The sequence below is a fragment of the Hirundo rustica genome, chromosome 11, assembly GCF_015227805.2.
Source record: "Hirundo rustica isolate bHirRus1 chromosome 11, bHirRus1.pri.v3, whole genome shotgun sequence".
Lineage (NCBI taxonomy): Eukaryota > Metazoa > Chordata > Aves > Passeriformes > Hirundinidae > Hirundo > Hirundo rustica.
In genome coordinates this window covers 15,323,848-15,330,949 of record NC_053460.1, presented here as the reverse complement: position 1 = coordinate 15,330,949, position 7,102 = coordinate 15,323,848, and positions in this window count along the sequence as shown.

Here is a 7,102-nt window from a genome sequence, read left to right as displayed (position 1 = left end):
CTCTCAGAATAAGCTTCTTGAGTCAGTGATTTAAAAAGAATAATTTTAAAAATTCTTGTCAGGATAGAAAAAGCAGAAAGAGCAAAAAAATACTTTATAAATTAGTGGAAACAAAATAGGGAAAAAAGAACCTGGACCATGATAAAATCAAAAACAATTAAGTGAAACTGAGTCAGGTTAGACATGAGGATTTTTCCCTTCCTGGAGTGCTGGCTCAAAGGCATTATAGATCATACAGGCCAAAATCTGATTGTTTCTGTATGGAACAAAATTGTGTTAAACAGGGGCCTAAGAGCTGGGCATTTTATCAGACAAAATCGCTGGAATGGTATACCCTCTATGATGCCCCTATTGTCAGCTTTGAAGGGAGAAGCCAAAGACTAAATGAGCATAGAGACTGCACTGATCCCAGCAGAGCAGAGGGGAGGAACCTTGGCAGGGCAGTGGAGAGATGCTACCAAGTAATCTGCTCAGGTAAATAGCAGAGCTTGTGGTTTGTGGCTGTTATTTAGATACCTTTTAAACCTGCAAAATTAATTTTTGAACATTAAAGAAGAAAGAGTTTTAAAAAATCATTTTAAAGGATTGTCGAGTATGGCAAAAGAAAAGGAAGACAGAGCAGGAAAGCAGTGGAGAGAAGCGTGTCACTGAGGAGGCAAAGCTGAGTTTTATTATGGGTTAGAAATCTGCAAAACTGTCACCAATTCAATAATAGCATTCAAGGAGGTTTCTAGAGATCATATCCTGCTCTTCTTTCACCCTCACAACACTCACTGATGGAGTCAGCACTTCACTGCAGCTGGATATTTAGAAGTCATTTGTTCTGTGTAACATGCCTGTTCTTACTAATCTTAGTCAAGTAAGTAGTCCATCCTCATGTGTCATCCCACGAAGTCAAATGTGCTATTAGCATAAGTGATGATTACTTATCCCTGTGAGGTCCTGCGAGGCTGGGGCTCCCAGAATCCGTACGCTTGACATGGCAGTCTTTCCATGGTAATTTAATAAAATGGGGCCCAATTCAGTTCAGAGGTGCCTTGAGGAATAAGCTGGACTTAAACGGTGCTTAGGCCTTTGACTGGACCTCTGAAAACCCTTCATTCATTGAGTGAATACTAATTAGTCAGAGGAGGGTTATTAAATTATAGACTCAGTTCTTTATCATTGCTCGGAGCACGGTACCTTTGCAAGTGCCTGAGCAAAATAATGCAAATCTGAGCACACAGAGGGAAGTTAAGGCGTGATTGCTTTCCTTGGTACACACAGGAAGTGCAGAAATGTCATTAATAAGCAGGACAGAGAATCTGTACGTGTCAGTGGGTAGATTTTGCTCTAGAAGAATGCAATGCACTAAAAATGGACAGAACAAGATGCTGTGGAATGCTGCATGTCACAGCTGCACTGGGATGGAAAAGGCCTGATCCTGAACCCAGCCAGTGGAAACCTGAGTTTGGCGAGCTCTCAATCAGGCCCTTCCTGAGCAGACACCCTCAGACACCCTTGACAGGGCTGAGTCCTGGAGAACTGTGCAGAGTAACGTGCTCAGTGCAACATCCAAAAATTGATCAGTTATCCCCAGTCAAATGCTCAGTGCAAGAAGGAATCCATCAGTTCATTTTCTGTGCTGTGATCCTCTCCTAGGGAACAGGAGCCCGACTTCTGCATGGAGACATCAGGAGGACATGTCACTCATGCTGAGCATGTGATTTTAATGGGTTACAGGTATTTCTAACAGTCTCTCACTTTTTGGATTTCTCATAGCTTTTTGTTCTTTTCCTCATTTTCTGAGTGGCTCACAGCCTCAGAGTGACTCCTGTGTTCGTTCTGAGCCTTGGTTGTAATAATCCTACATCTTTCACAGCATTTACATATTTTGTGAATACTGCAGCAATTCCTTGTGACCTTTGTGATCATCTCCTTAATTCATAGTTCTCCTGATTCCCAAAATGTAATGGATGTAGGAAAATTCTGGATTATAATTTTCTAACCAACAAGCTCTCTGCTCTGCTCATTGCTACGCGTGATCTGCTATAGTTACAGAATGCATGAGTAATCTTCTATGTGATCCCAAAAGGATCACATAGATTTGTTTTTGTTTTTTTTTTAAAACCCAGATTTTTGAAAAAGTCTTAGTTAGTGGTACAAAAACTATTGCCCAGCTGTTAGATCCAGAGGGCTTGGCACAATAGATCACAAATAGCAGACTCATTCTAACGTTTGATGTTTGCTTTGCTGGCTGTATCTGTTAAAACAACCTGCTGTTTGTATGCTGCTGCACTTCAGCTTTCCAGCCAGGTGTCTGGGAAAAATTGCATTTATTCAATTAGTACATAAATGCTTGCCAAATTATGTATACTAATGGCATATATGCAGGTCAGTCTTGTACCAACACACACACAAAATGCATTGTACACAGCGCAATGTATCACTTAGAATTCTGGGGGAAAGATTAAAATCTGAGCATTAAATCAGATCCTGACTAGATTACCAAAAAAAGAATCATCACTCTCAGTGCTAGTGAAACAGCGTTAGAAAAAAACCTTTTAGTTGTCTGAGTTTTTCTCCTGTTAGATTTGTAATCAAGTTCAGACATTTTCAGAGTTTTGAGACTTTTGCTGTCTCGTACCCTTGTGCAGCCTGAGAACATGCCCACACTTTAGCCAGCTGTAATCCATATGAAGTCAATAGGACTTTCATGGATGAAAATTAAAAACCTTTGGAAGAAGCTTGGTTGATCAGACTTTTAAAAGATTTCAAGATCTGTATATGTCCACCATTATATTTAAAATAAGCATTTTTATTTGCCAGCAATCCAAATTGCTGATTTTATTTTGATTTTCCCATTAGCCTGGCAGTTTAGCCAGTAGAACCCTTTTATTCCTCCCACTGGAGTAACAGAGAGAAATTCATTTGATTCTAGTGGATAGTAGTTGATTTCATTATCATATTATAGAAAATAAAGATTACAGTTCCAAATGATTTTGCCTGCAGTCCACACACTAACCATGTAAATGGCAATATGTGGAAAAAGTTGACTACATCATAAAAAATTTACTTCCTGCAAGGATTTTCTTGAATTGGTTTCAAAAGGATCTGCTGTTTGGCATCATTCCTGTACTGAAATTCTAGAAGGTAACTGCATCATGTGCATGTAAAACATGCTGAAGGAAACATTCACTGAACTCCTTCTTTCTGCTACCAAACATAACTGTAGCTTAGAAAAGGTGCCTGAAATCAAAACTCTAGACAAACATAAGATGTGCGCATTGTAAGATAGCCACTAATGGAAGGTGAAATACTCTTCTCCTTCCCTTGCTATCCATCTAACGATAATTTGAATATTCTGCCAACAATTGGGGATAATCTGCCCCTGCCAAAATAATTAAATAAATAAATATTTCCAGCTCCCAGAGCAAATGCCTGTAAGTCTATAGAAAACAAATTAGAAATGTGTTATTCTCAATGAAAAAAGTCTCCACAAGAGCTATAATTTTATTTTTTTAGTGCACAGAATAACATAAATCAAAAGAAGCAATAGTCTACCTTGTGTTTTGACTACTTTGACCCTCTTCAACCCCTGCCAATTTTTATCTCATTTTTGTTTAACTTTGTACATCAGAGTTTAATTTTAAACCTGGTCCTGAAGACAGTGATGTATAGGGTACATCAAGTATAGCTTAAATTACCCTCTCCCCAGTGATTTGAAGTTGAGGGGAGGGTCTTACTCTGCAGCAGGGTGGGAAAGAGAAATGGTCAGATGCTGCCCTTTGAACCTGACCACCCTCAGCTACAGAAACATTTATGCCAGAACATCATTTATTGATTTTATTATATTTTAGGATCTCTTAAAACTGTTGGTGAAGTTTGCCATATATTAATTTTTGACACATGCATATAAAAACAGAAATATGGGTTGAGCAGAAACTATAAATATAGACAACACTGCCCAATAAACTTACATCCTTTCACTTATAGGTTTCTATTTCAGCTGATCATTCCGAGCAGCCTGTCTTTGAAAATAAATATTACCCCTCTGATAAGCTAACCAATTTGAAGATTAAAGCTGCATTTGAGGATTAAACTTTTTCTTATTTGATTATTGTTGTGTCATGTAGCAGCAGAAGATAAATATTAATGGAAGGTTACAGCCCAATTCTGCCCACTTGACTCGTGTGAGCATTTCACGCGACGAGACTGAACGAATTATGCAGGATTTGGCCCTTAAACTCAGCGCTGACTGCTCTGTTTTCTCAGTCCACTAAGAGTAAGTCTCCCGTGAAATGTTACATGTACCCGGCAAACTCCTGAACCCGGGGCTGCCACAGAGAGCTCTCGCTGATGCTGGCTCCGAGAGCTCGCCCTCCAATTATGTACCACCGGGCTGGGGATGCGCTTGGACCGAGGAGAACAAAAACCACAAGAAGCGCTCTACAACAGACCACAGAATGGGTTTGGCACCTGTGTCTGCCCGGAGCAGAAGTTTCAGAGTCGTGCTCTCACGTGGCCTGCTGACCCCAGGAGAGGGGGCTGACCTTGTCTTACACGCAGGAGTCTATTGCTATGGCTCCCCTGGGAGCACAAACCAGCTGCAAACTGCTGCAATGATTAACCCTTATGTGTTGTAGATGTAACATCGAGTCATGGTAATAAAGCTTTCACTGCATAACGGATCTCTTGCTTAGTAAATTGTTGCTCTTATCAGCTGCACTGGAGGATGTTATCCCTTTCCTGTGAAGCATGACTGCCGTGCTGCTCACTGGAAAAGAGGCCAGATCTATACACTCGGTGATATTTATTCAATTGCTTTGAGAACAATGCAGAGAACACACTTTGTTTAAGCTAAAGATGCAGTGTGTGAAAACAAACAAACAAAAAAAGCCCACCACGAAATGCTCATACATATGAAACAATATATTAATTAAAATCCAGAATGCCTGTAGCAGATTTGAATCTGGGAATGCCAGATTTGTTGTAACAGACAACTGCGTTGCTCTGTTGAGTTCAGGCTCCTGTTTGTGGAAGTAATTTACACCTAATGTTTTGTAAAGATGCAAACTCTTCCAGCCTGTGACTTACCTGGACAATTACAGAATTTTGATTTTTGCCTGGGAACAGAATGTTTGTAGCAATCGGTATTCATCTCCCCAAAACATAAGCAGTGTAAGTTATTTTGTCATACACTTCAAACACGAGACCCAGTTCTGTGCTTTCCTATTTGCCAAGGAGCCAAAGGGAGCTGTGAGTGTGTGTCAGCTAAAATCCAAACCTCAGCCTGTGAACAGGGCCCTGGCTTCCTCAGAAACATGGAGGCTTTTATTTCAGTGTGCTTCCTATCCTCCAGCCCTTCCCTTGGTGTATCTACAGCCACACCAAGGCCCTGAAAGCAAAGGTGACCTTGGTGCAAGCCCTGGTTTGACATGGCTCTCTCTGCTTCAGTCTGCAAAGAGCCAGAAACATTGTCTTTGAGAAATGGGAGCTGTGTGCATGTGTCACAAGGGCTGTCACTGCCCACAGCCCCTCTTTCACGGGGACTTTCCAACATCCCAAGAGACAAGAAGAACAAAAATTATTTGTTGAACCTATCCAGCCATGGAAGCAGAAGCTCTGTGCGGTTTAGGGCCACAGGACTGTGGTCCTTGCTGAACCCATCAGAGGCTGGATGGGTCAAGAGCATTGCAGGGCTGTATCCACAGCCCCCATTGTTTATAGTTCTTACATGCAAGCTTTTTCAAAGGATAAGACCAGCTTCCAGGTTCAGAGATTAAGAAAAACAATAATCCCTTTGGTATGAGCAGTGGGAAAGACAAATTCAATTTAAGGGAACAAAACTTGTTTTCCCTAAAACAACTAAGGTCTTACCAGTTTTGGGAGGGGATATTGTTGAGGACTGTAGTGCACAAGTGTCACTAAGTGCAGACTGAGAAAATGTAATGGGAAAACTTTTCCAGCTCAGAAGTGACAACTAAGAAGGAGGCTGCAGTGAGGATGAGTTTCCTTGCAAGGTTCCCTGGTGCTTAGAGGGAGTGGTTAATGCCCTTTGAGAAGAGGTAAATTAACACCACTCTGTGGTCCATGACTCATCCCTTTCTCCACATCTTTCAATCGTATTACTTCAGCCTGCCCTAATTAGACAGAGGCTGATCTGCAGGAGCCATTCTTGGGCTGCACCCGGTATTTTTTATTTCTTAACGAGGAAGAAGCCGCTCTGGACTAATGATGCTTTGCTGTTTGGTATCTGGATTCATCTACTTGAAAAAACGTGCAGATAGTTTTATTGCAAAAGTTAGGTTAGATAGGGTTATTCCTCACTCATTGGCACTGGGAGCATTTTCCTACAGGGACTGCAGATGAAAGCAGTGAGTTTATTCCTCTTTCCCCATCTCCACCTCCTTAGGCACATCAGCGCTCTTATTTTAACACCAACAGCTGTAGTTAAAAGAAGAGATACTATTAAACCTCACTATTAAACCTGCAACAGTAACTATACAAAGAAAAACAGTGACCAGGCAGTTAAACTCCAGCCTGGCTAAACAGGGTGGCAGAGGCAGTAACTTCCTCTCATGAACTCCAGCAGCTCCTGTTTTTCTCAGAGTAGCCTCTGTGGTCTCACAGGTGGAGGCTGTTGGCCTCTGAAGCGAGCAGAAGTTGCCTGTTCCCTCTTTAGGAGGATGAGGAAGGGTTCCTTGGTTTTGGTACCTCGTGTCCTGCCCGGCTCCCGGGGCTGTGAGAGGCTGCTGAGAAGGAGGAGGAGGAGGAGGAGGTGGAGGTGGTGATGGGCTGCAGCTGTTGGGGTTGTGTCCTTCCCTGCAGCCCTGCCTTTGGAAGCTGGGGAGGTCCTGTGTGCCCTTTCAATCTCATCCCTCCTCTGGCTGTCACTCCTGTTTCCAAGGTACTCTTGCCCTGATATTTGGCTACTCAAAGGGGATAAAGAAGCAACAAATTTACTGAAATTATCTCAATGTTATTTTGTTCTCTCGTGGGGTTTCTTGTGTGAAGGGGGTGTCTACTCTATTAACTCCCATTAATATTAAGCCTTTACTATTAATAGGATTTGCATATGGAAAGGAAGAGGATTGACCTTTAAATTCATTAAATAAAGCAA